At 44.4% G+C, this 20,723-nt stretch overlaps 1 long non-coding RNA gene across 2 annotated transcripts; it reads left to right on the top strand.

Moving 5' to 3' along the window:
• The first annotated feature begins 1,263 nt into the window (after window positions 1-1,263).
• Window positions 1,264-19,499, top strand: LOC129469523 (uncharacterized). Of its 2 annotated transcripts, none has more exons than XR_010118399.1 (3): window positions 1,264-1,660; window positions 2,167-2,303; window positions 19,397-19,499. It is a non-coding gene; the product is annotated as an uncharacterized lncRNA (long non-coding RNA). The 2 variants fall into 2 exon arrangements; XR_008653062.2 differs by lacking the exon at window positions 19,397-19,499 and adding an exon at window positions 4,423-4,766.
• The last annotated feature ends 1,224 nt before the right edge of the window (window positions 19,500-20,723 follow it).

Raw genomic sequence — 20,723 nt, 5'->3', positions numbered from 1 at the left:
AGGTGTGTCATTTACGTAACCCGTGAAAAACCTGGCCCTGCAACCTTAGCCCTTTAAATATGCAAATATGGGTTGCCATGATATTCTGAACACACGGTGTTATCTGGAGGTGGCCATGACACTTGGTACACCTGGCGATGAGAGGTGACAGTGTGCCGGCAGTGCTCACAGCCCTCACTCGCTCTCGGTGCCGCCTGGCCTCGGCGCCCATTCTGGCCGCGCTTGAGGAGCCCTTCAGCCCGCCACTGCACTGTGGGATCCCCCTTCTGGGCAGGCCAAGGTCGGAGCCGGCTCCCTCAGCTTGCAGGGCGGTGTGGAAAGAGAGGCGCGGGCGGGAACTCGGGCTGCGGGCGTAGGCGCTTGCGGGCTAGCGCGAGTTCCGGGTGGGCGTGGGCTCGGTGGGCCCCGCCCTCGGAGCGGCCGGCGCGCCCCGCCGGCCCGGGCAGTGACGGGCTTAGCACCTGGGCCAGCAGCTGCTGCTCGATTTCTCGCCAGGCCTTAGGTGCCTCTCCGCGGGGCAGGGCTCGGGACCTGCAGCCCACCATGCCTGAGCTCCCTCTCCCCCCGCCGTGGGCTCCTGCGCGGCCCGAGCCTCCCCGACGAGCGCCGCCCCCTGCTCCACGGTGCCCAGTCCCATCGACCGCCGAAGTGCGGGCGCACGGCGCGGGACTGGCAGGCAGCTCCACCTGCAGCCCCGTGTGGGATCCACTGGGTGAAGCCAGCTGGGCGCCTGAGTCTGGTGGGTAGTTGCAGAACCTTTATGCCTAGCTAAGGGATTGTAAGTACACCAATCGGCACTCTGTATCTAGCTCAAGGTTTGTAAATACACCAATCAGCACCCTGTGTCTAGCTCAGGGTTTGTGAATTCACCATTAGGCACTCTGTATCTAGTTAGTCTGGTGGGACTTGGAGAACCTTTATGTCTAGCTAAGGGATTGTAAATACATCAACCAGCACTCTGTATCTAGCTCAAGGTGTGAAAACACACCAATCAGCACTCTGTGTCTAGCTCAGGGTTTGTAAATACACCAATGGACATCTGTATCTAGCTAATCTAGTGGGGACGTGCAGAGCTTTTGAGTCTAGCTCAGGGATTGTAAATGTACCAATCAGTACCCTGTCAAGACGGACCAATCAGCTCTCTGTAAAACAGACCAATCAGCTCTCTGTAAAAAGGACCAATCAGCAGGATGTGGGTGGGGCCAGATAAGGGAATAAAAGCAGGCTGCCCTCGCTAGCAGTAGCAACTTGCTTGGGTCGCGTTCTTCCGTGTGCCTGTGTTGTTCTTTTGCTCTTTGCAATTAAATCTTGCTGCTGCTCACTCATTGGGTCCACGCTGCTTTCATGAGTTGTAACACTCACCGTGGAGGTCTGCAGCCTCACTGCTGAAGCCAGCGAGACCACGAACCCACCGGGAGGAACGAACAACTCCAGACGCGCCACCTTAAGAGCTGTAACACCGCGAAGGCCTGCAGCTTCACTCCTGAGCTAGCGAGACCACGAACCCACTAGAAGGAACTCCGAACACGTCAGAACGAGCAAACTCCGGACACGCCATCTTTAAGAACCGTAACACTCACCGCGAGGGTCCGAGGCTTCTTGAAGTCAGTGAGACCAAGAACCCACCAATTCTGGACACAGTGACAAGGAAAAGACAGCGGTAATTGCCACACTGAGTGAACCAAGTTTCTAAATGGCCGGCATGCCCGGCCCTTCAAGCCACGTTTTCTGTTAGAAAAGAGATGGTTCGGGGGCTGTTTTTTTATTACCGGAATATTTCCACCGAGAACGTTTACCCTTACTAGCTGCCTGGAAATTATTTCTTAAGAACACCTGTAGCAGCAGCCTGCCTCTCCCTCAAAGCAGAACCCGAGATAAGGCATCTGTGTGAGTGTTTTTTTCTGAGAACGAGCAAAATAGAGAAAGAAGGTGAAGTGGGGAAGGAAAGCTGTTAAAGAGTACGCAGTATTGAGATGGTCCCTGCTACAGGTGGCTGGTTTCTGACCAGGGTAGGTGTGCCGCCAGGCCTGGTGAGAGGGGCTCTTGCTTTTGTTCTAGACACTGCCTGCCTGTGCTCTGCCATGCTGTGGATTCATTTCTATTAATGAGTTGCTCCTTCAATATGCAACTCACATTTGGTGACAATTATTTTCATTAAATAAGCAGATGAACACTCTCTGAGTATTTGAGTAAAGAACAAAGGCCGTTTTGGGGGAAGTCTGACCTGAATGGGTCTTGGTGCACAAGAAGATGAGAAAGCAGGAGAGGAGAATCCAGAGGAAAAAGAGGGATTCACACAGGAGGTAAGTGAATTCTCCCAAGTACACTTTTCTAATGTTTGTTTTTTCTTTTTTTTTTTTTTTTTTTTTGAGATGGAGTCTCACTCTTGTAACTCAGGCTGGAGTGCAGTGGCGTGATCTCGGCTTACTGCAACCTCTGCCTCCCAGGTTCAAGCAATTCTCCCGCCTCAGCCTCTCAAGTAGCTGGGATTACAGGCTCATGCCACCACGCCTGGCTAATTTTTGTATTTTTAGGGGAGACGGGGTTTCACCATGTTGGTCAGGCTGTTCTCGAACTCCTGACCTCAAGTAATCCACCCACCTTGGCCTCCCAAAGTCCTGGGATTATAGGTGTGAGCCACCATGCCCAGCCTAATGTTTGTTTTTCCTTAGGGACTTTGGTGGCAGCCAGTGAGCTGATGCCTAGGCCTGGGTATTAGAAGTTTTCAGTGTTACCTTCATCGGAAGCCTGGCCTTCTCATTCCACCTCACCTCTTTCTAGCTGTGTCCTTTCTGGGGTGCAGATACCTCTCAAGAGAGCAGGGAACAATCTGGTGACTTTAGGGAATGCTATTGGCCTCACAATGCTCACTGGTATCACAGGGACAGTTCAAATAATATTTCAAATTTGAGGGCTAGGAATCCCTTTGGGCTCCCTGACCCGTATCACCATTGTGGCATTTTAATAATTTTATCTTAGTCATCTACTCACTGCTCTCCACTTAACCCATTCATCATAATTTGTGGTTGGCGTATCTGGACAGGTTGGGGGAATGAGCTGCAATTGTGACTTCTGCCCCCAATTCAATGATATTTGTTCTGGGTAGGGTCTTCCACCAATCTCATTTTGTCTTAGTGGTCTCTCAGTATTTTTTAAACACGTGCCCATGAGCATAGGAAAGTCCCCAAAGAAGGGTGGACACTTAAAACTACTCAGCAAGAAGGACCTTTTTCAGATTCCCCCGTGTTCTTCTTGGATTACTATGATCAGGACCCAGCATCAATCTGCAGGGAAAGTGCTAACAGCACATGCATTTTACTGACTAATTGGAGAAAAAGGAGGAAGGGAGACCAATGTTCTGAGACTAAAGGGGATGCAGATCTCCCCATGTGGCCTTGTCCCATCCATAGATAAGGAAATCCAGGATAGGTCCTACATCCAGAAACAAGTCTCGCCCAGGAGCGTTTTGGTCCCCTTCTTAAAGCCTCAGGGTGGGGAGTCAGAACTCTTGGAAAGTAGCTCCTCCCACAGGCTCTATTGAGCCAAAAGTTCTAGGCTCAAGCCTCGGATGTTCCAGGGCTCCCTGATTTTGTGTCCTATCGAGGTGGAGACAATGCCACAGGTTCACTTGCTTTGTTTTTTCCTTTCCCTGGACACTGGGGAAGACTGTACTTCCAGCCTTCCTAGCAGATGGGTTGGGAGCATGTGACTAATTCTGGCCAATGAGTGGAATGGAAGAGACACACATCACTTTTGGGCTGAAACGTGCCTGAGTGGGAACGAGGTCTCCAGGCTTTCCCATCTCGTGCAGAGACTCCCACCAACCCCCTCTGGATGTGTAGCATAAGGGAGAAGTAAATCTTCACTGAAATTTTTAGCCTAACTTGTTACCACAGCATAGCCTTGCTGATCCTATTAGCAAGGATAGCCCGTGTAATAGTTTGGACATTTGGAAATTTTCTTTCTCATTGAAATTTCCCACATTTTCTTTTCCTTCCTCCTTAATGCATTTAAGTGCTTATTCTATACTGAGAATATAATGGGAGGAGACAAATAATTCTTGAAAGAGAAATTGCAAAACGGGTGATGTTTAACTGGAGTTGTTTCATGCTTGGTACCCTGTGGGGGTATAACTCGGGTGGTGGAGTAAATGGAGAGTGACACAGATTTTGGTCAGATAGAGCCATAGGGAGTGACGTCTGGGGCAGGGTGTATTTATGCTATCAAGATGGCATTTCTGGTCACAGCAGCCTGCTTTCCTTTTAATAGTTTCTACGTTCCTACTCTATATAAAACTCTGGTTTAAGTGTGAGCACAGAGCCACAGGTCATATTTGGCCAGGATTGGAGAGAGTAGGGGAGGAAGAATTCATTGGCAGATACGGACACAGCACAAATTTGGATTTTGGCATGCGTTTTCCAGCAGTTGCAAGAAGGAAACCCGATCTTCCCTTCAAGACATCTCATTTTTGCCTTTCACCTGGACTTGTCCACGGGGATCTGCTTTCCAGTCCAAAGGGACCGTTTCCTTTCTGTCCCTCGATGCCTGTGCTAGTTATTTGCCGTGATGTCTGTTGCTATCGTTCCTTTATTTCAATTCCACTCCTGGGCCTGGCCTTCTAGGATGCTCTCCATGCTCCCGACAGTTCTCTCCCCCATAACTCCCTGGCCATTAACCTGTTTTATTGTCATGGTTTGATGGTGAAAAGTTGCTCTTTGCTTTCCAAAATGACAGCTAGCTGATGCGTTTGTCCCATCCCTATCACTGTGGGCACTTATGTGGATGGCTGATTTCATAGAAATGGGGAGGAATATGGATTCACTTCTTCCTGCCAAGGTGGGTAAAAATATGCTACAGTCCTTCCCCCAAAGAGGTGGATATTTGAGCCAGTTCTTTATCTGCCTCAGAGCAAGGATTCTCTAGTGCTGGCTGCAAAGTCGAACCACCCACAGGGTTTCAATAATACTTACGTACAGCTCCATCTTCGTATAAAGAGATCCGTTTTTTCTTTTTTGGAGTTGGGTATTGGTGTTCATTTAATCATTCACTAATCAACAATCAACAGTGATTGATGAATGATGATCAAGTGATGTCTCATGCTATGGACTGTCTGTCCTAGGGGCTGGGGATATAGCGATAAGAAAGACAAACCGGCTTCCCCATTCCAGCGGAGGTTACATTCTAGTTGAGGAGTGAGGACAGACACTAAATAAGCCTCACCATAAGTAACCAGAGTAATTTCAGACGGTGACATGTGCTGTGGATGAAGGTAGGGAGTGTAACGGAGGGAGCCTGAGGCAGGTGTGGTGTTCACTTAATATGGATGCTTCTGGAAGGTTCACCGAGAAGGTGACAATGAGGCTGGTATTTGAAAGAGGTGACCTGTCATGAAATGTCTGGGGCGGGAGTGCTCAAGGCTGAGGGAACTGGGGGTTCACCTGTCCTCAGACAAGAATTGGCTTGGGATACTTCAGGACCAATAAACAAGGCCAGTATGCCTTGAGGAAGAAACTGACAGCAGAAAACCAAGGTAGAGAAATGAAAGAACGGATAGACATAGAGTCAGATCTGCAGGGTGCAGGCTTGCTGGGAGAAATGATTTGCCTCCATAGCAGTGATTTCTAAAGGTGAAAGCAGGCAGCTTCTCACCACCAGCCAACTACCCATGCGTTCTGAGGCAGCCAGGTCTACAGGCAGGTTCCTTTCATGCCCCCCATCCTTCCCTCCTGTTTCTGGGACCTGTTGGGACCACTGTGCAGGTGGGACAGGTTGCTGTGGCAGTGCTGTGTCCTGCTTTGCCTGGGGCCTGAAGTCCAAGTCTTCTCTTTCTTTAAGAGCAACGTGGATCAGGTTGTGTCTTTTCTGGACCTCAGTTTCTTTATAGGATGTCGTGAGGATGAAAGAGGGTAGCATACGTGAGGCTGCCTCCCGCATCTGATCATCTGAGACACAGAACACGCTTGGGGAATGTTGGTTTCCATTCCTGCCTCTCTGAAATGGCAAAAAAAGGACAGAGAAAAGACACTTTCTTTTGCCAACAATTTTGAATGACAGTAACAGGACTCTATATCTCTTACTGAAAACTAATTTTATTGAGGTTCAATTGATATATAAAAAGCTGTACATACATAGGGCTGGGTGCAGTGGCTCATGCTTGTAATCCTAGCACTTTGGGAGGCGAGTCAGGTGGATCCCTTGAGGTTAGGAGTTCGAGACCAGCCTGACCAACATGGCAAAACCTCGTCTCTACTAAAAATACAAAAACTAGCTGGGCACCTGTAATCCCAGCTACTCGGGAGACTGAGGCAAGAGAATCACTTGAACCTGGGAGGAGGATGTTGCAGTGAGCTGAGATCATGCCACTGCACTCCAGCCTGGGCAACAAGAGGGAAACTGTATCTCAAAAAAAAAAAAAAAAAGCTATATGTATTTAATATATCCAACTTGATGAGTTTAGGGATAAGAATAAAGCATGACTCATGCCTGTAATCCCAGCACTTTGGGAGGCCGAGATGGGTGGATCATGAGGTCAGGAGATCGAGACCATCCTGGCCAACACGGTGAAACCCTGTCTCTAATAAAAATACAAAAAATTAGCCAGGCGTGGTGGTGCATGCCTGTAGTCCCAGATACTCAGGAGGCTGAGGCGGGAGAATGGCATGAACCCAGGAGGCGGAGCTTGCAGTAAGCTGAGACCACGCCACTGCACTCCAGCCTGGGCGACAGAGCGAGACTCCGTCTCAAAAAAAAAAAAAAAAAGATTAAAGCATGAAACCATCATCACCATCAAGGCCATAGACATATTCAACATTTCAAAGTTTCCTCCCATCTCCGTTATCATGATTATTGTTGTGGTAAGAATACTTAAGATCTAGTCTCTTAACAGATCTAATTATACTATATACTAACTATACTCCCTGTGTTGTGTGTTGTATCTCTTACGTAACTGGAACTTTGTACCCTTTGACCATCTCCCCACTTCTCCCACTCCCCAGCTCCTGGAAACCATCATTCTACTCTCTGCTTCCATGAGCTGGACTATTTTAGATGTTACATATCAGTGGACTCATGCAGCATTCGTCTTTCTGAATGTGGCTTATTTCACTTAGCATAATGTCCTTTGGGTAGATCCATATTGTTGCAAATAGCAGGATTATCTTCATTTGTAAAGGCTGAGTAATATTCCATTGTGTATATATGCCACATTTTCTTTATTCATTCGTCTGCGGAAGGACATTTAGGTTGTTTCCATATCTTGGCTATTGTGAATAACACCACAGTAAATCTTGATGAAATCTCATTGAGAAATAAACAACGTGTAACTATGATTGCTTTTAAACCTGAGAAATGGCTTCTGCCCAGACTGAAAGAAAATCAAAAATACTATTGTTATCTGACTCCCAGAATAGCCGGCTCCTCCTCACTTCACTCTTACAGTTAATCTCCAGTCCCCAGAGGTGGGCCTCTTACACTTCCTTATCAGGGCACAGAGCATTTCTCAGGCATTCTTTCCATACACGAAGGACTGTAGTTTTAGCTGCAAGATCTGAGTTTATATCCAGTCTTTATTTAACAAACAAATGTGTTTTAAGCTGCATTTTGCTTTTTACTTCCTGAAGTTAATAACTATTCTCACTGCGCACTCCTTTCCCAGCAAAAAATTGTGGGACTTGAATAATGGAGTATTTTCCTGTCTCCAGTTGGATGGCAAGAACTTAAAATTATTTTTAGAAAAGCAGTTGCCCAGAGTGAGTGTAATTCTAACAGGGTTGTCTCCACTCCCTGTTTGTTTTAGCTAGTTCTCAGTATGTTTGAATGAGAGTGCAGGCGAAACCACAGTCAACTCTGAATCCTTGTAAAAAACCTCCATTCAGTACCTTCTCCCTAGCTCGGCTGTTGAGGAGTGCTACAGGTAATACCCCGTTTTGATGGTTTCCTGTTGTGTTGTCATTTGCCTATATACATGTCAGTCACATATTAAGATTCTCGAGAGAAACAGAACATCTCTATCTATATCTTTATCTATCTATAGATATGTCTCTGACTCTATCTATAGATATGCCTGTATCTACAGATATCTCTATGTAAGAGGAAATTTATTATAGAAATTGGCTCACTTGGTTATGGAGGCTGAGGAGTCCCACAATCTGCCATCAGCAAGCTGGAGAACCAGAGAAGCCAGTGGTGTAATGTTCAGTCTGAGTCTGAATGCCTGAGAATCGGGTGGTGCTGTGGTTTGAGTCCCAGTCCGAGTCCAAAGGCTCGAAAGCCAGGAAGGCAGAAGCTGGATGTCCCAGCAAACATGGCAAGAATTTGCCGTCTCTGTCTTTGTGATCTATTTGGGCCTTTGGTGGGTTGGGTGGGCCCTCAGTGGGTTGGATGGGCCTACAGTGAATTAGATGGACCCTCAATGGGCTGGATGGGCCCTCAGTGGGCTGGGTGGGCCCTCGGTGGGCTGGGTGGGCCCTCGGTGGATGTGATGGGCCATTGGTGGATTGGGTGGTGCTAACCTGCATGGGTTAGGATGGATCTTCTTTACGCACTCCACTGGTTCAAATGTTAATTCCAGAATCACCCTGACAAATACGCTGAGAAATACTTTTATTCCTTAGCCCAGTCAAGTTGACACATAAAATTAACCATCACAGTCACGGAATATTGTCCTATACTCAAGTCATAACTTGTCATGTAGACAAGTTAGCATCCATAAGGTACAGTGGTCATAGAATCTGAACACTTGTCTGGGAGTCATGGCTTTGCTGCTTTCTATAACCATGTTGCTCTCACACCTTTAAATGGAGAGAGGACGCCACCATACTCACAATGGAATGAATCAACCTCCTATGACCTTTGTGAGAACTGAAATCTGGGTTTTGCAAACTCTGAAAAGTCTCTGAATACCAGAGGTTCCTGAGAGTCTTCCTACAGCTCAGGAGTGTGCTCAGTTGCCAGGAGGGAGGCTGAGCTCTCAGGGCATTCAAAGTGAGAGGATGTTCCTAACACTTCATTCTAGCAGCTCCAAAGAGCTAGACAGAAAAGGGAAAATGAGAAGAGGCACAGGCTTGAGTTAGGGTGAGGCAATGGCAGAGGGAGGCAACAGCTTGTGAGGACAGGGAGGAGAAGTAGCCCTTCCAACATTTCCTAGACGATAGCGCCTGGTGTGTGGTCTGGCCTCATGGCTAGCTTGGCGACTTCCTTGCCTCTCTTTTAGCTGACATCGGAAGTTGCTGCTTCTCCCTTGCTCAGGGCCAGGTGGCCTGTGAAGCTCGCAAGGCTCTCCAAGAGGGGAACTTGCCTCCTCCCCTAATTGCCTTCATTCTTGTGTCATCATGTAGAAAATCATTTACACTGAAGTGGAATTTAGCCTGGCTTAGCTGCGAGTATCTGGATTTCCACTTTCGTAGAATACAAAGGCAAATTACAGCATCACCGTTAACAGTGGCTGGACCCTGGAGACCTTATGACTTTCTGGGCTCCTCACTTGCTGGTGTGCACTGTGCTAGGGCTGTGGTGAGGGTTAAATGTGGCCATGCACCTGTCACTGGTCAGCCCCCAGTGTGGTTCAGAGGGATGTAGTAGAAGAATTATGTACTTTCAGAATTTCAGCCTCTAGTTTATAGATGAGGCCATGAAAATGATTTGTCTACGCTCATACAACTCATTAGTGGCTGGTCTGGGACGAAGCTCCGGTCCCCTGATAGCCACTCAAGGTGCTCTTCTCATTTGTGTGTGGCTGAGAACACAAGGAAAGGAGAACCTGCCTCATCTTTGTGGCTGGGGCTAGAGCAGAGTGACATAAACGTAACTGGGTTTATGTGTCCTGAAAGACGACAGCTGCCAGGTAAAATACAGGATGCCCAGGTCGGCAAAGGCTTTTTGGGATGTACGTACACTAAACATTTATTTGCTGTTTATCTGAAATTCAGACTGAACTGGGCATCCTCCGTTTTTATTTTCTAAGTCTGGCAACCCTGTATAGATGAAATTGACATTAAAACTATTTAGCAAACCAAACGATGGCTGTGCAGCCTTGTCTTGGTCTCCACTTAGAGGCAGAATCTCAGTGCTTTCTGAAAGTTCTTAGGAGGCCTGTAGCTACATCTGCAGTGGTGCCAAATCTCCATATGAAACCAGAACAATTCAATCGCTTATTCACAGTCTAGATGTTTGCACCGGGTAGACAAAATATTGAAATGTTTGCCAGAACTGCTCAATTGTCCTTTGGAAGTCTGGCATCTTGCAGCTGCAGCCTTGGAGTTCGTCCTGTGCTGGGACGGTATCTACAGCCCAGCTCTCTGATCTGTGATGACCCTTTAGTGTCTCTCCCCTCCTTTCTTAATGAGGCTGGGATATGCTACTACAATTTTCAAGGATTTAGCTGAAGTCTGGACATGCTTTGCATTTTGTTCATTTTTTGGCCCAAGACTCACATGTATGTACAGTTGTTTTACTTCAGTCTGCTGATAAAGCTCAGACTTCTGCAGACTTCTTTTTCTTAGTTTCTGTTGGGCAGGAAACCCAGAAAAAAATTCAGACTTTTTTTTTGCCCCAAGAGCACAATGAACTGCAATAAATCTTGTACATATAACAACACTTTGACCTCGTTAAGAAGATGGATGAAGAACAGTGATTTCAAACAGCACTGGAAGACCCTAGCAGCTCAGGGCTCCTTCTGGAGGAAGGTGCATTCATTGATTCAGTTATTCATTCATTCAACGGACTTTACTAACCCTGTGTGGCATAGGAGAGAGATGAGCAGCTGGGGAACATAGCAGAAACGCAGACTTCATGGCCAGTAGGCCTGGGTTCTGTTCTTGGTTCTGTCACCTACTTGTTGCGTAATCTTGGCCAGTTACTTCATGTCTCTGCACCTCCATTTGTTTGTTCATCTGTAAAACAGGATGAATAACAGTTCCTACTTCATAGGGTTGTTCTGAGGATTAAATGAGAATTCATGTAACTGCTTAAGAACAGCGTCTGACATTTAGTAAGTACTTATAAATGTTAGCTATTGTGTTGGATGCATAGCTATGGAGATGCTTTGATCTCAGAAAGGGCAGGCTCTTCTCCCTAAAGGTGAAATTCAGAGTTATTGTTTGGCAAAGCTGGCTCTGAGTCATGGCTGAGGAGCCTTGTGCGTGTGTCACAACTAGTTGTCTCATTCCCCTTGGCTAGCAATTGGTCTAGGAATGGCCCTGATCCCTAGTTCTGGCTAATGGGATATAAATGAACACTTTCTTGCTTTTCTGACCAATAAAGGAAAAAAACAAAAGAGAAAGAAAGGTCCCTTTGACCTGGAAGCTGGTTATGATGCTTGGAGATACAGCAACCATTTTGTGACCTTGAGGTCACAGCCTAAGGACAAAGGTCAATGTGCTAAAGGTGGTAAAAAGAAAGAACCCAGGTCTCTAAGGCTATGTTTGAGTAACCACCGGATAACCTACCTCCAGATCTCTTATTAAGTGATGAAAATTAACATCTATTTTTTTAAACCACTGTAATCACATTTTTCATCATTTGCAGCTAAATGGATTTTTCCTTGGTAAAACCAAATAAGCAAAAAAGCAGTCTCTTTCCTCAAGGAAATCACAGCCAAGTACAGGTGAAAATGCCATGTATTCTAGTACAATAAAATGAAGTAGCAAAGTAAACAAAGTGCTCTGTGCACACAGGAAAGAAACAGTTAGTAGGCGATGGGGGTATTTTATTGGATTATAAAGATACAACTCTGCATGATCTCAGTGTATGACTTATCACCTATCATGTGGTTCTAAATCAGAATACCCTTCCACAGAAAAAAGAGGCAAAATTCTCCACCTCAGGGACAGATGACGATCACTCAACTTTGTGCTTCCCAGGTCAATGCCGACGCAGCCTTTTTTGTTTCCCTCTTGGTCCCAGCTCTCAGGACACTGACGCTCACTGTGTGGCCTGAATCTTGCTGCTTTATTCTTACTCTGAAGTCTGGCATATCTGCTTGCCATCTGTTCCTCCCGCCTACTTCCAGCCTACAGTCCTTGCTGGAAGATTTGTTGCTTGTGGTCTGTGCTTGGTTTGGGTCAAAGACAAAAGGACAAAAGGATTTGTAGAGAGGAGAAGAAGAGTCTGGGGGCTAAGGATGTCACAGAAAGCATCCTAGAGGGAGGGATGAGCAGAGAAGTTGGTTGGAGAAGAGTGAGTTGAAGAACGAGAGATGACTCTGGAGTGGTGCAGAGGCTGATGGGGAGTGAAGGTTTTGGGTGCTAGCAGAGGCCAGACTTGATGACACTAGCAGTAGGGAGCCACTCGAGGTCCTGAAATGAGAATGTAATGATTGTGGAAGGTTCTTTTGGCAGTTGTGGAAAGGCTAGTTTGAAATAGTATTGACTAAGGAATGAAGGAAAATCTGTCAAAAGATTTGCAGTCATGAAAAAAAAGACCGGGTGCGGTGGCTCATGCCTATAATCCCAGCAATTTGGGAGGCCAAGGCAGGCAGATCGCCTGAGCTCAGGAGTTCAAGACCAGCCTGGGGAACAGGGCGAAACCCTGTCTCTACAAAAAATACAAAATTTAGCCTGGCATGGTGATGCACGCTTGTAGTCCTAGCTACTTGGGAGGCTGAGGAGGGAGGATCGCTTGAGTCTGGGAGGTGGAGGTTGCAGCGAGTGGAGATTGTGCCACTGCACTCTAGGCTGTGCAACAAAGAAAGATCCCATCTCAAAAAAAAAAAAAAAAAAAAGGGAGACTCTTCCAAATAATTTCAGAGGCATAATTGATCGTTTAAGTTATATATGGACACTGCACAAAGGCTCTGAGCTGGGGGGCTCCACTTTGCTGTCTACAGCATTAGCCTTGCTATCACAGCTCATTAACAAGGCTTTGCTGACAACAGCCGATTGAAACGTGAAAATTCAATCAGTCAATGTCTTGGCCATGGATTTTTTTTTTTTTTTTTTTTTCACTTAATTGGGAAGTGGTTTCTGTGTCTTAGAGACACAGCCTATGAGAAGACTTCTTGCTGGATTTGCCTGTCTCTGTTAGAAGAAAGTCATGGCAAATGAAAAAGTTGGAGGTATTGGGTAGTACGGCAGTTCATATGAGAATTAAAAAAAATTTTATTACAGCGTTAACTGTGTGTCAAGTCCTGGTTTAAGAGCTTTACATATTTGAACTCACTTAATTATCTGAGAAATTATGAGGTTGGCACATAGCATTACTCCCATTTTACAGATTACATTCTTGTTTTAGGGACCTCAAGTGACTCCCTACTGCTAGTCCCATTAAGTCTGGACTCTGCTAGCATCCAAAGCCCTCACTCCATCAGAGGAAGCTGCAGCTGAGAGAGGCTAGGGAGATTGCTCAGTATCATATACCTACTAAACGGTGGAGGCAGCTTCTGAATCCATGCTATAGAGGCTGTCATCTTAACCACGACACTTGACAGCCTCCCATTTTTTTAAGCCACATCGCGTAAGAGTAGGACTAAGTCCCTAGGGCTTATGATGGCCATGCCAAAGTCTAGATGTTCCCTAGAAAATAAAGGGAGCACTAATAGAAAAATGGTCCCTCTTCTTCATCTCATTATTGCTGGTCCAGTGCTCATAGGTTTCAACTATGAGCCCTATTGACGAAAAGTGACCCGGGGACCTTACCGAGTACTTACATCCAGTGAGAGTGACTTCCAAATCCTAGGATGCTGACAGAGCCCATGATGAAGAACCGAGTCACCTCCTTTATAACAAACCAACAATTGAGGGGGAGGCACTAATCCAAAAAGGACATTGCGTAACACTTATGAGAGTTTTCAAAAATAGTAGAAGGGCGTGTAAAAGTCAAATTGATGCTTAAGCCTTTTGCACATGGGTGCAAATTATATGTCAGTACAATTAAAAATATCTAATTTGACATTCAAGTCATCTTTGAAATTTTTAGAGTTAACAGAGGCTGTTTTAGGTGAGATAAGGGAATGGCTTGTAGCTATGAAGGGAAGGGATGGACGCTATTCAGCGTGGAACTTTTGGGCGTGTTGCCAAAGCAAGTCTTACGAAGTGTCATGATATACCATCTGTAGGAGAAAACCCACAGTGATCATGTTTTGATATGAAAGTCATCTCTTGGCCGGGCGTGGTGGCTCATGCTTGTAATCCCAGCACTTTGGGAGGCTGAGGCAGGCAGATCACTTGAGACCAGGAGTTCGAGACCAGCCTGGCCAACATGATGAAACCTTGTCTCTACTAAAAATATAAAAAAAATTTAGCTGGGCATGGTGGCAGGTGCCTGTAACCTCAGCTATTGGGGAGGCTGAGGCAGGAGAATCACTTGAACCCAGGAGGCGGAGGTTGCAGTGAGCCGAGATTGCACCATTGCACTCCAGCCTGGGCGACAAGAGTGAAACACCATCTTAGAAAAAAAAAAAAAAATAAAAAATAAAAAAGTCATCTCTTTTAGGTAGATAAGTGCAAATGTAATGAGAATAAATGGTAGCAGAAAAAGTTGTTTTTAATATGGATGAATGCACTGTAATTCCTTTAGAGTGAACTATCAATTTGCATGCCTATGATGAAGGGCAGGGTGCTTCAAGTTACAGTTTAGTTAAAGGACTCTGAAGTCATTGTTTATTGTGACCTGAGCTTGTAGTCTATTGTTAATTTGGGCAGTTAACAAAGGGTTGTTGCAAAGGGTTTTGTTAATAAAACGAACAGCTACATCTTAAATCAACACCTGAAGACTGTATACAGATTCTATTATTACACTTTAAGAAAGAAAAATTGGATGGAAAGAAGATCCAACATATATGTGGATGGTCAAAAGGACAGAATAAGATAGGGATAGAGAGTCTACCTTAAAGTCAGGCTGAAAAGACCCCAACCCTTCAATGGGGGGCATGTTCAAAATCTGTAAATCCATCCACAGCGTAAGTCTTTTCCATTTACTTCCCAAAGGCCAATGTAGCAGGTGTGAATACTATTCCATCAACTCACATTAAAATCTACGTTGAGGCTCCTCCCTCCTGGGGGGCAGAGATTCCATCTCAGACAGAATTGGGGCTCTCTCATCTCCCCCATTCCCTCTACCATACTCAGGGCCTTCTCAGTGTTCCAAAGGCCTAGCACAGAGCAGAGTGTAGGCAAGGCCTCTGTGGCTTTTGGTCTATGGTTACTACTGTCGAAGTACCTGTTGTTCAAACTAAAGTGGTCCTTTGATGTTTGATAGTTTCGCATGTTTCTTAGCCATGAGAATCTTTGCTGAAACTAGGTACTAGTTTCAAATACCCAAATTAGGTACTCCTGCTGATCACTGATCTGAGCATAATAGGCTGCATTAAAAGACAACATTTTTTTAGAAAGGTAAATATCACAACTGCCATAGAAACATAAAATTAATTCTATAAAACATTTCAGTTAACTGTTAATGAGAGGACCAGTAAGATGATTAAACCAGTTCAAAGGAGAACTCAAAGAATGCACACACATAGGCAATCAAATACTAAAATCAATTTTCTAATATATGCAAAATGGTTAATATCCACTGAGTAACAACCAACTGCATCTCCAGTAGACAAATCCATTTGTATTTTTATGGACAAGAGTCATTTGCGTTACTATCAGTTTTCCACAACTTACATAGCAGTAAAATTTCTCAGTAGCAACAAGGCACAGATCTTTGTAGATCAAGTAACTCAGAAGGATGTACCTGGTATTTGATTGAAAGGACACCCAGTAAACATTTTTGCTTATTTTTTTTTCAGTTGATGCAACTCAGTAATTTTTATTGCAACTGGAAAAAAATACATCACAGAAACTTTATGGTAGGTCTGGGGAAAAGTGTTATTTACAATAAATGATGAAATAGTTTGTCTTTGGCAATATGATTACATACGAAGAATGCAAAATGCAGGTATGGATGCCTTCCAAGCAACACCATCAAGTCCCTAGGGTTGGGCTGATTGCGCCTGCCTCCACATTATTTCTTTAGGTTCACACGAACATCACTGAACATCACGTTCTTTCTTCTTTATGGTCCTCCCTTTCTATTCATGATATTGGCAGTTTCATCCAGAAAATACAGAAAAAAATTAGCTTTTGAAAAATTACTACTCTTGTAAATTAATTTGGCCGCGTAGTTCTGTTGGCCAGCCAAGGTCAGACGACCCTAAGCATCAGTAGTAAACCTCTTGGTCTTCTGATCGCTTTATCACGTTTTTTTTTCTGTAAAACAAAACAAAACTCAGAAATGTTACAGAATCAGAGTATTAAAAAATGTACAAGTGTATATGCTTCCCAGACACACAAGGATACATTTTTCCTCCACATTTTTACCATGGCAGTATTAAGTAGTAAGTGTGAATGACACAGCATGAAACTGGTTACTGAATCAGCTATGAGCTCAGATGGCCTCAACATACATACTCAAGAAATGTTGCATGTTTAAATATTACATGTTTAAATAACTGAGAGTGTGCTAAATCTCATCTAAAAAAAGGAGGAACTCAGGCCACAGTCATGAAAGGATGAATACAATTTCTAGGTTTAATAGGTTCACCATATCGAAGTTTTTGAGAATCCAATATGGAATATCAATTATTTTGCAAAAGGTAGAGAAAGCAGTTCTCAACTTTTGCAAATGAAATACAGTGGAAAAACGCTGTTGTATATATTCCAAATAAATCGTCTTGATTTCAGTGCTAATAAAACAACCGGAAGGGTACTCGTGATCATCTCACGGTTAAGTCAGAAATGATCGTTCACACAGGTCTGATTTCGCAAGTACAACAGCAAGATGCAGCACCGTAGACACATCGGTTTCGGCTGTTAAAAGATGGATCATTTTAAAAACTGTGTTTTCCTTCCTTAATTTTTGATCAGTGAAGCTAGCACTTGTTTGCTGAACTGTGGAAGAACTGCAAGGTCACACACATTATTCATGATAAAGCAACCGAGCTGACAAGTCGGTGCTTAATTCAAGAATAACCAGTAGGAGAGAGAGAAAACATAAGGAGTTCACCACCACCGCAGGTGCTCTCAAAGGAAGAGGGATTAACAGATGAATTCACAAAGGTAGGCAGGTCTATACAGAACACTGAATGCCATGTGTAAATTCTCATGAAACTCCAGAAACAGGAACACCACACAATGCATATACTTTGATTTACACATTCCGTTACAAAGGAAAAAAAGGACACCATTACAACTTTGTAACTGCATTCACTGCAATATAAACCAAGTCCAGAGTTTGGCAGGTAACTAAAAGAGAGTTATCACTTAGGTTATACGGCAAAAGTGTTGATGTATATTATATATAGTAGTATAAATAATAAAAAAGTATTATTTAAATTAGGTCACAGTGCTGCATTATGTGCATAACAGTGTTCGATATAGTATTGATGGGCTGGGACCTACAACACTAAGGACTTAACTGTCAACACTGGGAAGTCACAAGAGGAAACACAGAATTCCAATGTTTTCTTTTGGTGGCAAAAAAAAATCCTGAAGATAGCCGGGCGAGGTGACTCACGCCTGTAATCCCAGCACTTCGGGAGGCCAAGGTGGGTGGATCATGAGGTCAGGAGATCAAGACCATCCCGGCTAACATGGTGAAACCCCGTCTTCACTAAAAATACAACCCCCCCCAAAAAAATTAGCTGGGTGTGGTGGCGGGTGCCTGTAGTCCCAGCTACTCAGGAGGCTGAGGCAGGAGAATGGCGTGAACCCGGGAGGCAGAGCTTGCAGTGAGCCGAGATCGCGCCACTGCATTCCAGCCTGGGCGACAGAGTGAGACTCCATCTCAAAAAAAAAAAAAAAATCCTGAAGATGAAAGAAAAATACTTCTCTACAGAAACATAAAAATCAGTTGCAACATCTGGGCAGCTGTGACCCACCAGAAAGAAACGAGTCCCAGCCTGAATTAAAGGGAAAGAGAAATCACGTAAATTTAATCCAGTCTCTAGAAAAGCTTCCCATTTAGATCACTTGTACGTAACTCCAATTCCTTCTCCAAGAGCCCTTCCAGGAGAGGCACAAGGCCCCCCGCTTCTGCCCCACAGAGTGGAATGAGTGGAACTTGGGTCAGTAGCTCTTGTCTTACGCAGTCCTGGAGTGGTGCAGGACTCTGAGCTGGGCACAGAAGGCGTCCACCTGTTTCTGGCTCTACAGAGCCCACTGCCTGATGCCCTCCATCAGGCAGGAGCCTCCTTCAACACAACGGCCCCTCCCAGAAGACTCTGTGGTAGTAACTGCTGTGGCCAGCAAGAATTAGACACATTGAATGCCTCTGCATTTTTGTTTATTTTGAAGTCACTTCTTTTTTTCTGATACTTGACATATGCTGAATCAAAATGTGGGTTTCAGGCAGAAACCTAGCAACTAAGTAATTCTTAGTGACTAAAGGTTGATAGTGAAAAATGAGTTGGCTTTAATGAGATTAGGTGGTCATCTTAAAGCATAAAGTGGGTCATGTTGTGTCCAGAATTGGTGGGTTCTTGGTCTCACTGACTTCAAGAATGAAGCTGTGGACCCTCGTGGTGAGTGTTAACAGTTCTTAAATATGGTGTGTCCAGAGTTTGTTCCTTCTGACGTTCCGACGTGTCCGGAGTTTCTTCCTTCTCATGGGTTCGTGATCTTGCTGACTTCGGGAATGAAGCTGCAGACCTTCGGGGTGTTACAGCTCATAAAGGTGGCGCGGACCCAGAGTGAACAACAGCAAGATTTATTGCAAAGAGCAAAAAAACAAAGCTACCACAGCAAGGAAAGGTGCCCAGCCGGTTGCTGCTGCTGGCTCCCTGTGGCCTGCTTTTATTCCCTTATTTGGCCCCACCCACATCCTGCTGATTGGTCCATTTTACAGAGTGCTGGTTGGTCCATTTTTACAGAGTGTTGATTGGTGCGTTTACAAACTTTAGCTAGACACAGAGCACTGATTGGTGCACTTAAAAACCTTTAGCTAGACACAAAAGTGCTGATTGGTGCATTTACAATCCTTTAGCTAGACAGAAAACTTCTCCAAGTCCCCACCCGACCCAGAAGCTCAGCTGGCTTCACTTCTCAATGTTAAAGAGAGCCTCTACTGCCAGGTATGTGCAAGGGAGAGGACAGGTTGGAGATTATATCCAGATGATTGTATCAGAGGTGCCCGTGGGGTCAGGGGAGGAGTCCTGAAATTGGGCATGTTTTATTGAGGTGGTTTAAACAAGAGACCGGTTTTGATGTGAGGGTACCGAAATCCTGCACTTTTCATAGAATGGTTTCAGGATTTGCCTTGATGAAAATTTACAGAGGAAGAAAAAGATAAAAGAGAACACTCACTAGAAGTAGTTAGGGGTTGGGTCCCTAAATTGGAGCCTGATTTTGGTCTGATTTCCCGAAGTTTTCTTTCTTTCATAGGGGAAACTCAAATGCTACTTTTATCTTCTTAACCTTAGGTGAAGCTCCATGCCTCTAGCTTATCAGCTTCCCCTGAAATCTTGGATGGGAGTTTCTTAGAGCATAGTCACACCCCACAGATCCTATAAGCATCTAAGCCACAGACCGTAAGTTTTATTTTTTGCCTTATATCTCCCCTGTATCTATTGCGATTATCATAAACATTTTCCCCTTTAACTTTTTACTTATAGTTTTAATTTTGAAATAATTTTAGATTTACATAAAAATTGTAAAGACAGCTTAAAGAATTCCTGGATACCCCCCACCCAGTTTCGTATGTTACCGTGGTACATTTGTTAAAACTGAAAAACAGACATTGCTCCATTACTGTTAAATTAACTCTAGACTTTATTTGGATTTCAACGTTTTTTCTATTAATGTTTTCTTTCTATTCCAGGATCCAGTTCAGGATACCACATGATATTAAGTTTTCACGTCTTCCCGGGCTTCTGTGGTCTGTGAGTTTCTCAGTATTTTTTTGTTTTTAATGACCTTGAGAGTTTTGAAGAGTACTGGCTGGGCATCCCGTAGATTGTCCCCCAGTCTGAGTTTGTCTGTTGTATTTTTCTCCTAATTTGATCGGGGTTATGGATTTTTGGGAACGCAGCCATAGATGTGAAGCGCCCTTCTCATCACATTGTATCAGAGGGAACCTTGGTCACTTAGTGAAGGTAATGCTGGCAAGTCCTCTCCATTATAAAGTTACATTTTTGTCTTTTCTTCTCTATTCATTGGAATTGAGCCACTAGGTGATTTGTGATTTCTAGTTCCATCCTTTAGAATGACTTAGATATTTTTGTTTGTTTGCATGAAAGTTCCAAATAATTCACTGATAACACCATCTGGGTCTAAAGTCTTTTTGGAGGTAAAATTTTAAAAACCTTTTAAAAGAATTTTCCTGATTTCTTCTGGGTGTGATGGCTCAAGCCTATAATCCCAGGGCTTTGGGAGGCCAGAGCAGGATTGCTTCAGCCCAGGAATTAAGGCTGCAGTGAGCTATGATCATGCCACTGCACTCCAGCCTGGGTGACATAGCAAGACTCCATCTCTAAAAACAAAACAAAACAAAAAACGTATAATTTCATGTCTATAAAGGTCTTCTACATCTTCTAAATGTCAGAGTTTTTGGTAATTAAAAATATAATGATCAATTGCATTGTGATTTTGAAATTTAATAGATGGTGTTTTGCCTAGCATATTTTATTCTTGTATGTATATTTGGTATCTTTTTTCTGGATTTCTAATACAGATGTACGTTTTCTTTTCATGAGTAGGCATGCTATTTATGTTGTTTAATTTGTGGAGGAAGTGGTAGAGCCTTCCAGA

This window comes from Symphalangus syndactylus, chromosome 20 (genome assembly GCF_028878055.3).
Source record: "Symphalangus syndactylus isolate Jambi chromosome 20, NHGRI_mSymSyn1-v2.1_pri, whole genome shotgun sequence".
NCBI classification, from domain to species: domain Eukaryota; kingdom Metazoa; phylum Chordata; class Mammalia; order Primates; family Hylobatidae; genus Symphalangus; species Symphalangus syndactylus.
Note: the sequence above shows the minus strand (reverse complement) of the source record. Positions and strands in the feature narration are given on the sequence as shown.